The 18,320-nt window shown below is 57.2% G+C and overlaps 1 long non-coding RNA gene across 1 annotated transcript; it reads right to left on the bottom strand.

The window, feature by feature from the left end:
* Window positions 1-14,987: 14,987 nt before the first annotated feature.
* Window positions 14,988-18,027, bottom strand: LOC147355936 (uncharacterized). The gene is made up of 2 exons (XR_015144885.1): window positions 16,990-18,027; window positions 14,988-15,570 (listed from the first exon to the last, which is right to left on the bottom strand). It is a non-coding gene; the product is annotated as an uncharacterized LOC147355936 (long non-coding RNA).
* Between the last annotated feature and the right edge of the window lie 293 nt (window positions 18,028-18,320).

The following is an 18,320-nucleotide window of genomic DNA, read 5'->3' as shown; positions in this document are numbered from 1 at the left end:
GGGGGCACGCTGCTCAGGCCCCAATGGTGGGCACCCCCTCGCCCCGCCCCTCCGCCACTGTCCGGCCACCTCCCGCATCCCGCCCAGTGGGCTGTGCTGTGCCTGCCGGCTTCTGGCTCAGGACTGTCCCCCTCTGAGATCCCCGCTTCTCAGTGTGATGCTGGGGCCATTGTGGGGGGTGCCCAGACTGGGGTCCAGGGGTCCTCTTCTCCCAGGGGCTTCCTGGTGTGCAGGAAGGTGAGTCATCCTCCCCCAACCCCAAACCCTGAGGGTGAGGGGGACAGTGTGCTTTGCGGGCCTCCGCCTGCTCAGGCCTCCTGGGGGGCACGCACCGTGCCTGGGCACAGACCGGGAAGTGGGGTTCAAAGCAAGGAGGACAAAGGCCTGAGCGAGGGCCCTGGGGCAGCAGGCAGGCCTCGGCCCGGGTGGAGGTGTGGCCGTCCTGCGCTGTGGGCCGCAGCCCCGCCCACCTGCCCCAGACCCCGGGGTGCCCTCTGCCCAGACAGGCCGGCAAGGGGCCCGTGGGGACAGCTGCCCCCAATAAGGAGGGCGAGGGGCTCGTATGTGCAGCCAGGGCCCGTGGAGAGCCCTGCCCTCACCTCCCCTTAGATCGCTGTGACAGTCAGGGCGAGCGGGTCTCACGTCCAGTGGGCAGCAGCCCCGTCCAAGGGACACACCGCCCACGGCAGCTGCCCGACCAGGAGGGCACCGCCAGCACCGCCGCATGCCGCCAGAGACAGAGCCTTGGTCCACGCCGTGGCCCCGTTCCCTGGACAGCTGGACCGAGGGACAGAGGACGCCTGTGCTCAGCCCCAGGAGCCCAGCCTGGGGACCCGGAGCAGCAGCAGTGCCCCTCCCTGGCGAGGGCCGGTGGCGCGGGGCCTCCACGCCTTCATGATGAGACGGGGTCTGGAAGACGACGGAGTGCAGAGTAACTCAGCCAGTGGGCACTGCTGACCAGGGCCAGGGCCCCTCACCAAGTGCAGGCAGGTCTGGGGCTTCACGGTGACCCAGACCCAGGCCCGCCCTCCCCCGTGACCACCTCTGCCCTCCAGGGAAGGCTAGGTGTTGGGGTTCCAAAGGCTGGCCCCCGTGCCCCGCTATATCCCAGCCCCATGTCCGTCCTGGGGTCATCAGGCCAGGGACGGGTGAGAAAACCCCCCGGGAGTGAACAGCATGGACATGGCCACGGGTGGCCGGCCCTGGGCATCCAAGGAAGGGCAGGAAGGCCCTGGGGTCTCGGCTCAGTCCCTCATGCCCCTCGTTCTGGCCACAGACCGCGGGGAGCTCCTCTGCAGAGCTCTGCCTGCCCCAGGCAGCCGAATGAGGGGAGCCACGCTGAGCTCCTCTAGTGGAGGAAGCAGGAGTCCCCGCGCCTCCGTCACCAGTGGCTCGGAGTCGGGGAGAGCCCAGTCTGAGCACTTCTGGCCACTGACCCACTGGGCTGAGCGAGCCGGGCCCGGGGTGCGCTGGGAGCCGGGCCTGAGGCCCCCGAGCGGGACTACCAGGGGTCAGGTGTTGCCAGGACTCCCTCCTCTCCCGTGAGCTCTTGCCAAAGGCTGGTTTTTGCGGCCACAACTCTGCACGAGCACCCTCGGGTGCCAGCACACCCTGAGGGGTCCTGGAGCATCTCACCCCAGAGTGCTCACCCTGTGGACAGCTGGGCCCGGCCTCCTGGGCAGAGTGTGCAGCTGATAGCTAACCCGGTCCTCCCAGTGGGCACCCTGCGGGGGCGTCACGCAGCAGCGCAGGGAGAGGAATGCCAAGTCTAAGAATTTGCTGCTGAGCTCTGGGCACTAAAGCGTTTCTCTTTTCCCCCCAAATTTTCAATTTTATGTTTTAAGTCTAAGTCCGTGATTTTACTTTGAGCTTGTTCTTGTATGAGGTACAAGAGGTCGGCTGCCGTTTTTGATGGCTTGTGAGCGTCCACTCGCTCCCAAAGCATTTGCTGGCTCCTTCCTTGTTGAATTGCTTTTGAACTTGGTTGGGGGACTCCCCGGTGGCTCACATTCTGCCTTGCAATGCAGGAGACCTGGGTTCAATCCCAGGTTCAGAAACAGATCCCATGCGGCAAAAAAAAAATTAAGAAGAAAAGAAACAGATGTTTGTGATTTGGGTAAGTTCCAATTTATTGATTTTTCGTTCTCTACCTCAAGCTTCTTTTGTTCTTTCCAAGAAATCTTTGCCTACTTACTCCAAGGTCATGACCCAGATTCTCTCTGTTTCTTCCCTAAGCTTTGTATTTATAGCACTGTCTTTAGGTCTGTGACCCCTCGTGAACTCATCTGCGTGTATGGCGTTGGTAGAGATCAAAGTTTATCCAATTGTTCTAGCCCCGTTTGTTGAAACAATTTAACCTTCCCCACCCAACTGCCGTGACACCGCTGATGAAACTCAAGATTTTAGCTTTCTCACAGATCTCCTTCTGAATTCTAGTCTGTTTTGAAATGACTATCTGTTGCTGCGCAACAATTTGAAACTTAGTGACTTAACATATCAATTTCAGTTCAGTTCAGGCGCGCAGTCATGTCCAACTCTTTGAGACCCCATGAACCGCAGCTCGCCAGGCCTCCCTGTCCATTACCAACTCCCAGAGTTTACTCAAACTCGTGTCCATTGAGTCGGTGATGCCATCCAACTACCTTATCTTCTGTCGTTCCCTTCTCCTCCTGCCTTTAATCTTTCTCAGCATCAGGGTCTTTTCCAGTGAGTCAGTTCTTCGCATCCAGTGGCCAAAGTATTGGAGTTTCAGCTTCAGCATCAGTCCTTCCAATGAATATTCAGGACTGATTTCCTTTAGGATGGACTGGTTGGATCTCCTTGCAGTCCAAGGGACTCTCAAGAGTCTTCTCCAACACCACAGTTCAAAAGCGTCAATTCTTTGGTGCTCAGCTTGCTTTATAGTCCAACATCAATGTAGTCATTTTTTAATCTCTTGTGGTTCCTGTGGGTCAGAACCTCAGGAAGGCTCAGCTGGGTCGGCCATGTGATTTCAGTGTCTGCCACTGTGGCCGCCAGCTGGACACCTCCCTTAAGCCCTGGGGCTTCTCCCCACCATATCTGGGGGGGCTGGCCCACATCCTGACCACACGGGGGCCTCGAGCCCCCGGGGAGGTTGTGCAGCGTCCCTGTCCTGTAACCCCTCACGTTCACGGGGCGTCACAGCTCCAGGAGAAGGTGTGGCCTGGAAGACTTCTCAGGCCTGTCTTTGAAAAATAAAATCTGCCAACGCTTCTCTTTCCTGGCCAGTTCTCTCTCTGTTCACAGCCTGGATGATGGACACTGACCTGTCTCTGGCCAGCAGCTGGGGGTGGACTAGGGCAGGAGGTGGGGGACGGCCCCATCGAGGTGAGTTACCCTGAGGCCTGCGGGACAGCAGGGAGGGGTGGCCGTCCGAGGCGCATGGTCGGGCGTGGGGGTGGGCGTGGGACCTGTAGACCCCCACGTGCCTCTGAGACCTCGCGCTGGGTGCGGCCTGGGACCCACGGGGATGCATCGGGGGTGGGTGGCCGGGCTCAGGGACAGGAGAGCCCAGCCCAGCCCGTGGCCACACGGCTCTGACTCAGGACAGAGCCCCACACGGGCGTGTTTGGCTTGGCAGGGGTTTCCGGGGAGGACGTCAGAGCCGAGGGCGACGTCTCAGGCTCCGGGGCGGGCGCTGAGTGAGGGGGTACGCTACCGGGCAGGGCCACCCAAGAGCCTGGCCGCTGAGGACCAGCCCAGCGCACGCTGTCAGAGCAGCTGGGGTGGGGCACCCGGCCGTGTTTTGGGGGTTTTATCTGGGGCGTTGACACCCCGCCCCCTCTCCAGGGCTCAGAGAATCTGGCACCATCTCCATGCTCCCTGCGTTCATGACCCCCTCCGCTTCCCCACTCATGGATCCAAGGAGACCCTTCCGAGCCCCTGCTGGCGGGCAGCAAGGGGCAGGATCCTCCTCAGAGGGGCCGCGCCGCCTGCAGCAAACTGCTGGCCCCTTGGGTCCTCCCCACGATGGCGGAGGTGCTCTGGGGACCTTGGGCTTCCGCCTTCTCCCCCTTCCACCTCGGGGTCCTCGCTGAGCCCGGGCGCCTCTGGCTTTCGTTTTCACTTGCCCGTGCAGACAGTGCCTGGTGCTGGAGCCCGTGAAGGGGGCGCGGAAGGAGCTGGGGGCCGCCCAGGGCTGCTGGGTCCTCAACCCCCCTGGCAGAGGCTGGGGACGGTCTTGGGGGTCCCTGGACAGCCCCCAGCGGACCACTCCGCTCCGGCCCGGTTTACCTTCTAACGTGCGGGGTCCCCACCCACCAGCAGCTCGGATCTGAATCCCAAACCACTCTGGTCGTCCCCTCCCCTCTCGCTCCACATCCAGTGTGGATTCTGCTTCAGCAATGCGCCCGCAGTTCCTCACAGGGCTCCCCCAGCACCTAGCACCCCCGCCCTGGGCTTCAGCGGCGGGAGTCCCTTCCCCATGGTCTGGGAGCTGCAAGCCTGAGGCTGGGGCAGTTCCGTCTCCTTGGCTAGTGTCCACCATGATCTCCCCGCACCCTCACCTCTGTGTGTCTGCATCCCGACCTCCTGTCTCAAAAGGTCCTGGGTTCTGTTGGGCTGGGGCCCCACCCTAGCGGGGTCACCCTAATGACCTCTTTTCACTCAGCCACCCCTTTCAAGGCCTGTCTGCAAACACGGTCACGTTCTGAGCACTGGGGTCGGGGCTTCAACACATGGACCCGGGGACACGGCTCGGCCCGTGACACCACCCACGGCCACCTGCTCTGCGCCCCTCGGGCTCGGACCTGGGTCTGGCCACACTGACCTCACCTCCACAGCGGGGACCCCTGAGACCCCGTGTGGTTCAGGCCTCAGGCTGCACCCTTGCCGTACACACAGCCCCACCCGGGAGTTGAGCCCTGCCTCCCAAGGCAACCCCAGCCAACAGGCTGCCTCGCCTCCCTCGGAAACACCAAGCTTGGCCCGGGCCCCTGGCCACGCGCTTTATTGAGACAACTCATCACCACACAACTCACCACCTAGCCTGTGCGTTCAGAGGTTTCCAGGGCGCGCACACAGGGCTGGGGAGCCATTGCCACAGGCCACGACGAGGACGCGTCCTGTAGAGGCATAGTTCACAGGCCAGGAGACCCTCCCTTACACAGGGTGTCATTCCGAGGGCTTCAGGACCTTCCAAAGCTGTGTCTCCATCACCCAAAGGAAACCTGTTCGCGGGCACCACCACCACCCGCCCCCCGCCCTGGGCCCTGGTCACCCCGGGTCTGCACATCTGCCCGCTCTGGGTGGTGCCTACAGGCGGAATCACAGAATACACAGCCCTCTCTGAGAAGCAGCTCTCGAGGCCCGCCACGCGGCAGCCTGTGTCGGAACCTCGTTGCATTGACTGAACGGGCCACGTGTTGTCCGCCCGAGTGTTGATGCCACGTGGGTGCTTCCCCTCTTGGTCTGCGTGCACAGGCTGGAATGAGCGGTCGGGATGAAGCCCTGAGTGGACACGTTTCCGCCCCTGTGGAGTTAGGTGTCCAGGGAGTGGAGCCACTGGACCCTGAGGCCGCTCTGCGTCCCTGATCACCTGGGCTCATCGTCGGGCTCCTCCGTCCGGGAGGGAGGAGGCACCAGGGCAGGGCTGTGGCCAACGTGTGTGGAATGAGGACGGGCGTGCCTAGGCACACCCCTTAGTGCCACGGAGTCGGCTTCCGACAGCTCTTCCGACAGCTTCAGTGGCCCCTCCTCTTGCCCTCCGGGTGCTGTAGGGAGCACCGTGAGCTCGTGGTCAGGGCTTGCGGTGGGACATGTGCGCCTCCGCAGGAAGGACACGTGACTCAGGCTGCGACAAGGATGAGCCCTGAGGACCTGATGCCCGTGGAAAGGGCAGACCCCGGACAAACCCTGCACGAGGTCCCAGGGTCGTCAGCTTCACAGAGACGGGAAGTGGACGGTGGGGGCCGGGGTGGGGGGCGGGGAGAGAGCGGAGCATCAGTTTGGGAAGACGGCGAGTTCTGGAGATAATGGTGGGAAGGGTTGCCCAACAACGTGCATGGACTCAACGCCACCGAACTGTGCATTTAGAAGTGGCTACAATGGTGGCCTTCGTGTTATGGTGTGTGCGTGCACGCCCAGTCGTGGCTGCCTCTTGGCGACCCCATGGACTGCAGCCCCCAGGCTCCTGTGTCCATGGGATTCTCCGGGCAGGAATACTGGAGTGGGTTGCCAGTCCCTACTCCAAGGGGATCTCTTCCCAACCCAAAGATTGAACCCGAGTCTCTTGAATTGCAGGCGAATTCATTACTGACTGAGCCACCTGGGAAGCCCACGTTATGAACATTTTACTGTAACTCCTTTTGAATATAAGTAATAAAAATAGTCCAGTACAAAGTCTCAGTTTTGCTCTAGGATCTGCTGTATGAAGCCCCCGGAGTTAACATAACTGTGGGACACTTATGAGAGCAGAGCCCACGATGTGGTTTATCATAATAATAACAATGAGAAAAAAGTCGCCGGCCTGTGGGCACAGGCACTGCCTGTGTGTGGAAGGCAGCCCCGGGGAAGACGCACTTCTGCACACATGTGTGCTTGCACACGCATGAAGCTCCTGAGAGGATACATACAGGCTGGCACATGCATAAGGCGCCCGGTGGGACACCCAGGAGCTGCCGCTCAGTGCGCGACGGGAGGGGCTCTCCACACGAGAAATTTCTGGGAGCATCCTGGGACTCAGCGTCAGGCTAGGAGTTAGGGTTAGGGTTTAGAGTCAGGCTCTGGCAGGGGTTAGTATTTAGTTTCAGGGTCAGGGTCAGGCTAGGGGTTAGTGTTAGAGTTTAGGGTCAGGCTAGGAGTTAGGGTTAGGGTTAGGGTTAGGTTAGGGTTTCATTCCAATCCCAAAGAAAGGCAATGCCAAAGAATGCTCAAACTACCACACAATTGCACTCATCTCACACGCTAGTAAAGTAATGCTCAAAATCCTCCAAGCCAGGCTTCAGCAACACGTGAACCGCGAACTTCCTGATGTTCAAGCTGGTTTTAGAAAAGGCAGAGGAACCAGAGACCAAATTGCCAACATCCACTGGATCACCAAAAAAGCAAGAGAGTTCCAGAAAAACATCTATTTCTGCTTTATTGACTATGCCAAGGCCTTTGACTGTGTGGATCACAATAAACTGTGGAAAATTCTGAAAGAGATGGGAATACCAGACCACCTGACCTGCCTCTTGAGAAACCTGTATGCAGGTCAGGAAGCAACAGTTAGAACTGGACATGGAACAACAGACTGGTTCCAAATAGGAAAAGGAGTATGTCAAGGCTGTATATTGTCACCCTGCTTATTTAACTTCTATGCAGAGCACATCATGAGAAACTCTGGGCTGGAAGAAGCACAAGCTGGAATCAAGATTGCTGGGAGAAACATCAATAACCTCAGATATGCAGATGACACCACCCTTATGGCAGAAAGTGAAGAGGAACTAAAAAGCCTGTTGATGAAGGTGAAAGAGGAGAGTGAAAAAGTTGGCTTAAAGCTCAACATTCAGAAAACAAAGATCATGGCATCTGGTCCCATCACTTCATGGGAAATAGATGGGGAAACAGTGAAAACAGTGTCAGACTTTATTTTTTTGGGCTCCAAAATCACTGCAGATGGTGACTGCAGCCATGAAATTAAAAGACGCTTACTCCTTGGAAGGAAAGTTATAACCAACCTAGATAGCATATTGAAAAGCAGAGACATTACTTTGCCAACAAAGGTCCGTCTAGTCAAGGCTACGGTTTTTCCAGTGGTCACGTATGGAAGTGAGAGTTGGACTGTGAAGAAAGATAAGTGCCGAGGAATTGATGCTTTTGAACTGTGGTGTTGGAGAAGACTCTTGAGAGTCCCTTGGACTGCAAGGAGATCCAACCAGTCCATTCTAAAGGAGATCAGCCCTGGGTGTTCTTTGGAAGGAATGATGCTAAAGCTGAAACTCCAGGCCACCTCATGCGAAGAGTTGACTCATTGGAAAAGACTCTGATGCTGGGAGGGATTGGGGGCAGGAGGAAAAGGGGACGACAGAGGATGAGATGGCTGGATGGCATCACCGACTTGATGGATATGAGTCTGAGTGATCTCCGGGAGTTGGTGATGGACAGGGAGGCCTGGCGTGCTGAGATTCATGGGGCCGCAAAGAGTTGGACATGACTGAGCTACTGAACTGAACTGAACTGAACTGAGGAGTTATGATTATGGTTTAGGGTCAGGGTCAGGCTTGGGGTTGGGTTAGGGCTGCCTTTGGAGGCCAAGCTGAGGAAAGGGCAGGAACCACGGTGCTGGCGGCCCCACCCGGCCAGGGGCGTCCGCTGGGCAGGGAGGGCCAGGCGGCCCTGCCCCAGACCGGCTCCTATGCAGACGCTGCGGCCCTGCCCCGCGCACCGTGAGAACCTGCAGGGCCCGTTCCACGCGGGCTGACTCATAGCTGACTCACGGTGTCCCCAGCCCCGCCTGCTGGGCTCCCAGCCCCCTTCGCACTGAGGGCCAGCCATGCGGTCTCCCCAGCGGCCAGCCCAGAGTCTGGAATTCCGACAGGAAGCACTGGGCCCCCCAGGCGGACTCCGGGCCCAGAGCACAGAGTCCCGCCCAGAAGGCCCATCTGCAGCTTGGCTGGGAATCGTCCTGGGGTGGAAAGAGTGACATGGAGCAAACAGAAAGAGCCAGGTTTGCAGAAAAGCAATTACGTCTCCTGAGCGTGAAGCCAGAGATGCGAGCACAGACAGAGTCCCTTTTCCTTCGGAATCCACATCCCCGCTGCGGGGGGAGCCCGGTACTCAGCGGATGAGCCAGAGACAAGAAGGTTCATCACTGGTTTCATTTTTATTTTCCCAGTTTGTCATTTTCTAAGAAGCTATGTCAAAGCTGGTTGGTAGAAGCAGAAGAAAATTTCATATTCAGTGAAGAATCGTCTCCCGATCCCTGGCAGATGAACAGACCTCCAATCAGCCAAACGAGAGAGACAAATTCTCCTAGGACAAGCTCCCGAACAAACGGATTTCTCCTGCTTTCTCACCAAAATGCCAGCTACCCCCATGGGACAGTTCCCACTGGAGGGGAGACTGTTCTCTGGGGAGGAAGACGGCAGCCCCGGCTCAGCGAGGAGAAGGCCCGCCGGACACACGCACCCTGGGCCACACCGTGGCCACAGCGAGGGCAGCCCCGAGAGGATGGGCTGGGGGGACAGGCTGGCATGTGTTCCAGCGGCCGCTGGCCCTGGGGTGTGATGTCCCGACACAGAGCCGCACATGCCGTCTCCTGACCCGAAGCGGCCGACGCTCCAGTAATCACGTGCCTATACCAACCGCACCTCAAGTGATGTTTGGGTAGATTCAGGCAAAAATATTACAGTCAGGGGCTTCCCTGGTGGTCCAGAGGCTAACACTCTGCGCTACCAATGCAGGGGGCCTGGGTTCGATCCCTGGTTGGGGAACCAGATCCCATGGGCCGCAACCAAGACCTGATGCAGCCAAATGACTAAAAATATTAAAAAAAAATTAAAATTAGTCTCACCTGTTTCTCTTTATTTTTTACTATGGTTCCTAGAAAATTTTAAATTACGAACGTGACTTGCATTGATAGAAAATTCAGGAGCAGAGCCAAGCTCATCTGGAGATTCAGTACATGATGAAGGCAGGGGAGCGGTGGGCTTTCTGAAAATAAAATGACAGGGACACAGCTGGAGGTCACGCAGAAGCAGGGAGCGCGGGCTGCACGCCGCCCACCGCCACAAAACGGAAGCACGGTGGCGCAAGCACCAACACTGACGAGCGGAACCACAGAAGCCCCGGACTCTGAAACCCAGGCCAATGCCTTCACAGACGGGGCCTGAGCACGCGAAACTCCACACATGATAAAAGACACAGATTCAGCGACAGAAAATCGCATCCCCGCCCGCCTGAAAGGGAGCGGGAGAGGTGAAAATGACGGGGCGGGGTGCACCCACGGGCTGATGTGCCAACACTGGGAACATTTAAGGACGCCCAGCAAGCCGGGTGGGGAGACAGGAGGCTGTGCAAAATGCAGATGATGGTCAACACGCAGCACGAGAACAGGCCACACACACTCACGCACACTCACACTCACACACACACACACTCATGCACACTCACACACGCATACTCACGCACACTCACACACACACACACACGCACACTCATGCACACACACGCACACTCACACACGCACTCATGCACACTCACACACACTCACGCACTCACACACACTCATGCACACACGCACACACACTCACACGCACGCTCACACACATGCATGCTCACACTCATGCACACTCACGAACATACACACACTCGCGTGCATACACACGCACACACTCATGCACACACTCAAGCAACACACTCACGCACACGCACACTCATGCACACTCACAAACACATATACACACGCGTGTGCGCATGCACTCATGCACACACACTCATGCACACTCACACACACTCACGCCAGGGAGAGGCCAAGCAAGTGGCCATGCCAGGCGGACAGAAGGCCAGAGGCGGGCACAGGCTGGGCTCACACGCTCACACATGGGGGCAGCCCAGACTGGTCGGGTGGCGTCTGAAGAGACGGGACATCCCTTTCCCCTGGGACCTGCGATCCCCTCTGGGAACGTGCCCTGAGGCTCACGTCCAGCAGTGGGAAGACATGTGGGCAGTCGTCCTCGTCAGCAGGCATCGCGAGCCTGGAACAATCCGGAACCACAGCGCAGTAGCCCTGCGGGAGTGGGTGCCAGAAGGCTCTGTTCTGTGGAATAAGCTGATGGTTGTCTCAGTCGTGTCTGACTCTTGGGACCCCATGGACTGTAGCCCACCAGGCTCCTCAGTCCATGGGATTTCCCAGGCAAGAATACTGGAGTGGGTTGCCATTTCTTTCTCCAGGGGATCTTCCTGACCCAGGGATCAAACCAGGGTCTCCTGCATTGGCAGGTGGGTTCTTAACCAACTGAGTCACCTGGGAAGCTGGGATAAGACAGGCCTGCAAACCCTGCCACCAAAAAGGGAGGGGTGGGAGTCAGGGTCAAGGTCAGGACATAGCATGTGGCCCGCGAGCCCGGAAGAAGGGCAGGCTAGAGGGCTGGTGGCCTAGGGCTTTGCAGCGGCTGTAAACGGCACCAAGTCCCAGCGCAGAGCTGCCAGGTGGGGTCGGGGGAGCTGGTCTGGAGGGGTCCAGGGCTCCACTGCGACGTTGAGACAGACCAGGGTGGTTCTGGGAAGGCGTGGCCAGGCCGGTGTTCTGGGGGAGTAACGTGCGGTCAGTGGGCACCTAGATTCCCGGAGGCAGGAGGCGCTGTAGGCCGGGTCATCGGGCGGGAACGGGGGAGCGGGGCGGGCCGGAAGGATGGCGAGACGCGGAGTGAGGACACGGATGTGAAGCAACCCCGCGGCCTCGCCACTGGAGCCCGCCCCGCTACGGTTTCCACACTCGCCGGCTGCGGCCACAAACCGAACGGCAAACTGCAGGCGCGAGGGTGCGGCGGCCGCGAAGCCCCGCTCCTCCGCCTTCCTCCGGGCCCAGGTGTCCCCCGCCGACCCCCACTCGGTCCACCGAGCACACGGGCCGGCGCGGGGGCGGGGGGACGGTCTCTGCACAGGGCGTGTCGCGAGCGTGGTGGGGGGGATTCGGGGACCTCGTCCCACCCCCAGCAGGTCCTGGGGCCCCGCTGCTCGCGGGTGGAGGCAGCGCTGTGGTGCAATGCACTTCTTTGGCAACTGTAAGCCCCCAGGGAGCCTGGCCTGCCCCGAGAGCAGAAGACACCCCGTCTCCGGAAGGGACGCCAGCACGCGGCTGGCCCCACAGCGCCCCCCCCCCCACGCAAAGTGAGGACCCCCGAGCGGCGCCGCCCCTGGCGCCAGCCCTGGTGGCCTTCGCTCAGCTCCTCCAGCGGTTACATTTTGCAGAACCGCAGTGACGTCGCCGCCCAAAGGGACACGTGCTGTTTCTTCTTAGCCACGCCCACTTCCCTCCTGCCCCACCCCCTCCCTACCTCCTGCAACCACTAATCGGCTCTCCATTCTCATCATTTTTTTTTCAACAGTTATATGAATGAAAATGGACGTGTATGCAGGCGCACCTTGATTTATTAGCTTCACAGATAAACGGCGTTTTTTCTGTTTGTTTTTCTTCTTCACAAACTGAAGGTTTGTGCAACCCCGAGTAGATTAAGTCTGTTGGGTCGTTTTTCCAACAGCACTTCCTCACTTGATGTCTTTGTGTCATGTTTTGGTAATTCTCACCAGATTTCGAACTTTCTAGTCGTTACTGTATTTGCAGGGTGATCTGTGGTCAGTGATCTGTGATGTTGCTACTTTGACTCACTGAAGGCTCAGATGATGGTTAGAAGTTTTCAGCAATGTTCTTGAATTATGGCCTGTACATTTTTTTTAAGACATAATGCTGTTGCATACGCAATAGACTACAGTCTGGTGTCAACGCCACTTTTATTGGCACTGAGGAAACAAGAGCTCCGTGTGAGGTGCTTTGCTGCAGCATTCTCTTTATTTCATGGTCTGGAACCAAACCCTCAGTCCCTGGGAGGTCTGCTGCGTCATCCGACCTTTTGGGACTGTTTTTCACGTATTTCTCTGCTGACTCGTCCAGGTGGCTGTGCTTAGCGATAGCCCATCCCTTGTTTCTCCCAGCAGTCCTGTTCAGTCTTCTGTGTCCATGTTCTGTCAGATTTGCATGTATCTCATTTTGTGAAGAATTTCAAATGGTATGTGCTTCATTCTGCGGGAGCATGCTCAGTTGCCGCATTCGTGTCCGACTTCTGCGACCCCATGGACTGTAGCCCACCAGGCTCCTCGGTCCATGGGATTTCCCCTGCAAAAATATTGGAGTGGGTAGCCATGCCCTCCTCCAGGAGATCTTCCCAACCCAGGGATCGAACCCGCATCTCCTGTGTTGCAGGTGGACTGTTGAGCCACTGAGGAAGCCTGTGTGTTTCATTCTAACATATAGAAAATGTAATTAATTTTTGGAAAGTTCATCTTACATCTGGGGAGCAGAGTCCATGGAGGACCTTTGCTTCCTGGTGGAGCCTTCGAAAGAGACCACGGCCAGACGGACACCTTGACGGTGACTCGAGAGAGATGCTGAGCAGAGAGGCCCCTGACTTGAGGATACTGTGCTGTTTAAGACGCGGAGTTCATTGCAAAGCAGTAGTTACTAACTCGCCTTCCTTAGCAGGATCTGAGTTCCCCAACCAGGGACTGAACCCGGGCCCCCTGCAGTGGGAGTGGGGAGTCCTAACCACCGGGCCACCAGGGAGCACCCCTCTTTCCTAATGTAATGGCTGCTGAGGGGGGTTCCGGTTTGTTCAGCTTGTGCTCCACTATAGCTGCAATTAACTCCGGTGGCGGGGGGCGGGGGGGGGCCAGGAGTGGCCTGGAACACGCCAGGTGGCCTGGCCCCTTCAACTGTCCACTCTGCTGGCACAGGTCAGGATCAGGAGAAAGAAGAAGTGACCGTGGTCGGGGGTGGGGGAGGGTGCGGGCAGTCTCCTCGACTGTCCACGCCTGAGTTTGAAACCTAAGTGAAGGACATCCACTGAGCTGCCCAGGGGTGGGGGTGCATTGGGGGGGGTAGGCTGGGGGGCGGGACAGGGCCCACTGCAGACTCCAGACAGGCCAGGCACTGAGCTGCTGTCCGAGTTGGGGTGGGGGGAGGAGGCTGGAGGGCAGAGGCTGAGGGGGGAGGTTAGAGGGGGCGGGAGGGGCTGACTACAGACTCCAGACACGCCAACGGCTTCAGGATGTTCCCACGATCCTGGCTGCGTTTCTTAGAAATACCTTCAATTCCAAAACTGACAAAGAGCGCAACCTACCCTGTCCATCCAAGCCAAGAAAAACACTCAAGACTCAAACACGCTGTGCGACCGAGCGGGGTCCCGCCGCGGGGCTGGCCGGGAGCGGACTCTGCCCACGCCCAGGGCCCCCGGGCCCTCGTGCTGGGCCTGGAGCCGCCGCCGCACTGAGACCCGGCCTCCGCGGGCTCACATTCACTTTTATTTTTAAAACGTTTTAATAGGCTTTATTTTTAGAGCAGCTGAGGGTCACTGCACGACTGAGCAGGAAGCAGAGCGGTTTCCCACGCCCCCTCCCCCCCCATCGGCACTCATCGCCGACAATCGACAAGACTCCGCCCACGTGTCTGCCTCACGCAGGGTCCTCGGTCTGCATCTGGGCCCCTCCTGCCCAGCCACAGGCGGGCAGCAGTGTGATGGCGTGCCCCCGCTACAGTAGGTGCAGAGCAGCGTCTCCGCCCTGAGCACCCTCCTTCTCCCCCTCCTCAGCGCTCCCTCCCCCAGCCCCTAGAAGCCGTTTCCCTGTCTCCCTGGCCTTGTCCTCTCCAGAAGCTAGTATACTGGCAGTCACGGCGTGCCGCCTGTGTAGGCTGGCTTCCTCCACTCAGCAGTTTACACCTAAGACCTTTCTGTCTTTTCATGTGTTTTTTTTGTTTTTTTTCTTGATGTGGAGCATTTTTAAAGTTTTTATTGAATTTATTACAATATCGTTTATGCTTTCATTTTCTGGCCTGGAGGCATATGGGATCTTAGCTCTCCAACCAGGGATCAAACCAGTACCCCCTGCACTGGAAGCTGAGGTTTTAACCACTGGACTACCGGGGAAGTCCCTCTTTCATGGTTTGATAGCTCATTTATTTTTAGGGCAGAATAACATTCCGTCGTCTGTACATTTTCTTTATCCATTCACCTCCTGGAACGGTACTTCCAAGTTTGGGCAATTATCCATAAAGCAGCAGCTACACACACCCACATGCCGATAGTTGTGTGGACAGACATCTCCAGCTCCTCTGACTAAATAAACCCCAAGGAGCACGACTGCGGATCGTGGAGCAGGAGTGTGTCCAGCTGTGCCAGGCCCTGCCTAACGGTCCTCCTATGCGACCAGGCCGTTTTCCACCCTCACCAGCCGCAAGTGAACCCTCCTGCAGCTCCGCACACATTGGCTTTTGAAAGTACCACTCACTATTATTTAAATTCTTAAATTCTATATTGGAGTAAAGCTGATTCACAACGTCATGTTAGTTTTAGTGCCGTTCGCTTATTTTTCTTAGTGTAAAATGTCTCTGTAGAAAACTTGAAAACTTAAAAGGAAAACATAAAGAAGAAAATGGAAATCCCCAGTGGTTCTCTGCCCCTTCACCCGTTCATCAGATAAACGAGCCTCTCCTGGGAGGGGTGTGTCCCAGGCCAGGCCATCCAGCAACCTGCCCGACCTGTCTTCACCTGGGGGAGGCGGCTGACCAGACACCAAGCAGGTCCTCCACAAGCCGCTCTGCGAGACTTCACTGCATCACACAGGGCCAAACAAGCCGTCCTGCCTGGCTGGGTGCTGACGGATCCCGGTCCCCCAGACACTCTTGGCCTGCCCACCTCAGGCACTCCGCCAGTCCCCTCCTGAGAGGGTCCCCAAGTGGCCACCACTGAAAGCCTCACTCCCGGCCCGTCACCAGCTTGGCCGTCACCCCTGGCCACTGGACAGAGCGCTGGGGCATCTCGGGGATGATGTTCCATGTGTGTTCATCTCAGCAATCTGTGAAAAAGTGAGAGTGTTAGTCACTCAGTCGTGTCCGACTCTTTGGGACCTATGGATTGTATCCCACCAGGCTCCTCTGTCCATGGGATTCTCCAGGCAAGAATACTGGAGTGGGCTGTCATTTCCTCCTCCAGGGGATCTTCCTGACTCAGGGATCGAACCCTCCACCTCCTGCGTTGGCAGGCAGCTTCTTCTTTACCACGAGCACCACCTATCTACGCATGAGATAATATTACAGTAAAATAATATTAAATGGACCCCTATATACTCATCAGTTGATGGATATATAGGGTTTCATTTAATATCATCTCATCCATAGATAGATATAGATACATAGATAAAGATCTTAGGTACACGTTGGATAAGGAAATTGCGGCCCACTCCAGTATTCTTGCCTGGAGATCCCGTGGATGGAGGGGCCTGGTGGGCTACAGTCCACGAGGAGCAAGAGAGTTGGACATGACTTAGTGGCTAAACAACGACGCCCATCAGTGAAACTTTAAAATTATTAACATTTGGTTCATATCTGTTTCGTTTCTTTCATGCCCTCTGCCAAAGTATTTTCCAGCATGGACCAGGCATATTTTCACTCTTAAATATTCTGGGAGACATTAAAAGATGCAAATTCTAAAATATGATCACCACACCCTCATCACATCTGACAACATAAAACACAGGGAAACATGATTCCTTTCAGCCGCCCAGTCAGCTCACCCCGGCTTTTCCCCGAGGGTTCCCCGGGCGCCCTCTGCCTTGAGGTGCAAGGATTCCAGGTCCCCACCGCAGCTGGCTTGGGGACCCGGCCCCACGGCCTCAGCCCTGAGCAGAGTGAGGGCCACAGCGCCCCCGTGTGGCTCCTGCTGGGCCGTGCGGAAGGGGGCGACCTCAGCCCCACCCGGAACAGATATTACGGCAGAACCTATTCATAACCAAAAAGACGCTTATTTTACTTTGGAAGAAGAGTTTAGAAAGAAATACAAATTATTTTAGCCAAAGTGATTTTTACATTACTGATCTCTTATTTGGCTTCCCAGGCAGCTCTAATGGTGAACCCGCCTGCCAATGCAGGAGGCATTAGGGACATGAGTTCAATGCCTGGGTGGGGAAGATCCCCTGGGGGCGGGCACGGCCACCCACTCCAGTATTCTTGCCTGGAGAATCCCCATGGACAGAGGAGCCTGGCGGGCTATGTAGTCCATGGGGTTGCAAGAGTCAGACACGCCTGAATAATTAAACAACAGGTGTATTTTTAAAGTTATGCAATACCATGAACTACCTGACTCCAGAGTATCTTCACCACCTCCCAAAAAAGCTCTGCGCCCATCAGCTGTCACTCCCGTTCTCCCCTTCCCCCAGCCCCTGGCAACTTCTGACTCACTTGCCGTCTCAGTCATGTAAGCAGACACAGGCCGATACCTGGGCTTCGGCGTCTGGCTCCTTCTCGCTCAGCGTCGGGGTCTCGAGGTCCACCGTGCTGCCCGTGAATCAGGGCTTTGTTCCTTTATATGACTGCTGGATACCCCATTGTATGTATGTGTGTGTGCATACATGTATACGCACATACGTGTATGTGCACGTGCATTGCACACATATGTGTGTGACAGTTTGTTTACTCGCATTTGTGTTGTTTCCATTGTTGGCTGCTAGGAGCAAGGTGTGAACATTTGTGTACAAATGTGTGTGAGTGGTCGCAGTTCCAGTTTTCTTGGGTGTGTGCTTGGGTGTGGAATTGCTGGGTTTCACAGCAACTGTGTTTCCCTTTTTGAGCAGCTGTCCGATTGCTTTCCCAGCAGCTGTGCTGTTTTACATTCTCACTGGTGGTGTTTGAGGGTTCCCGTGTCCCAACATTCCTGCCAATCCTCATCATTGTGAATCTTTTCGACAAAAGCCGTCCTGGTAGCTGTGAAGCGACATCTCACTGGCGCTCTGACTTGCGTCTCCCTGATGGTTAATGACATGGACCATCTTTTCACGTGCTTATTGGCCATTTTTGTATCTTTTGGAGAAACGTCTATTCAAGTCCTTTGCCTCTGTTTAAATTGGGTTGTTTATCTTCTTATTCCTGAGTTGCAGTTCTCCATGTATTGTGAAGACAGATCCCCCAGGCCTGCCTGATGAGATTTGGTTTCACCTGAGCTGAGGACCAGCCTTGCTCGGGGGCCTGTGGGCTTTCTCGGACGTGCTCCAGCGTGAGAGAACCACGTGGGTGGGGCTCAGCCCCAAGCAGCTGGGGTCTGACTCCTGGCTGGCAGGCCTGGGCAAGCCCTAGGTGCGTGGTGGGCCGGCCAGGGGATGGGGAGAGGCCCTAGGGGTGCCCTCACCAGGCCCCAGAGCAGGGGGCGTCCTCAGACACTCCCAGGGTGCAGAGCAGCGCCTGACCTGAGAGTGGGGTCGGGGGTGGGCAGGCCTGAATTTCAGTCCCAGCACCAAAGGGGCCGCGGGGCAGCCCAGCCCCCAAGGACACGGGTCTGGGGTGAAGCCCCTGAAGATGACTGTCCCCTCGTGAGACGCCCCTTCTTGCGTGTCCTCACGCGGTCATCCCTGTGTGCATCTGAGTCCTCCTCGCTCTTCTCAGAAAGAACCAGCCACACAGGACCAGGGCCCGACTCCAGGGGCCGACGTGCTGGGCATCCGGGGGGCGGCAAGGATGACTATCCAGACACAGCACAGCCCGTAACGCTGTGTCTTTCATCTGGCCCGCGCCTGCAGCGCGAGACACAGAACACGCGCAAACACGTGTGGAGCTG

This window comes from Bos grunniens, chromosome 17 (assembly GCF_055505025.1).
Source record: "Bos grunniens cultivar Pamir isolate PY7600 chromosome 17, Bosgru_T2T1.0, whole genome shotgun sequence".
Lineage (NCBI taxonomy): Eukaryota > Metazoa > Chordata > Mammalia > Artiodactyla > Bovidae > Bos > Bos grunniens.
Note: the sequence above shows the minus strand (reverse complement) of the source record. Positions and strands in the feature narration are given on the sequence as shown.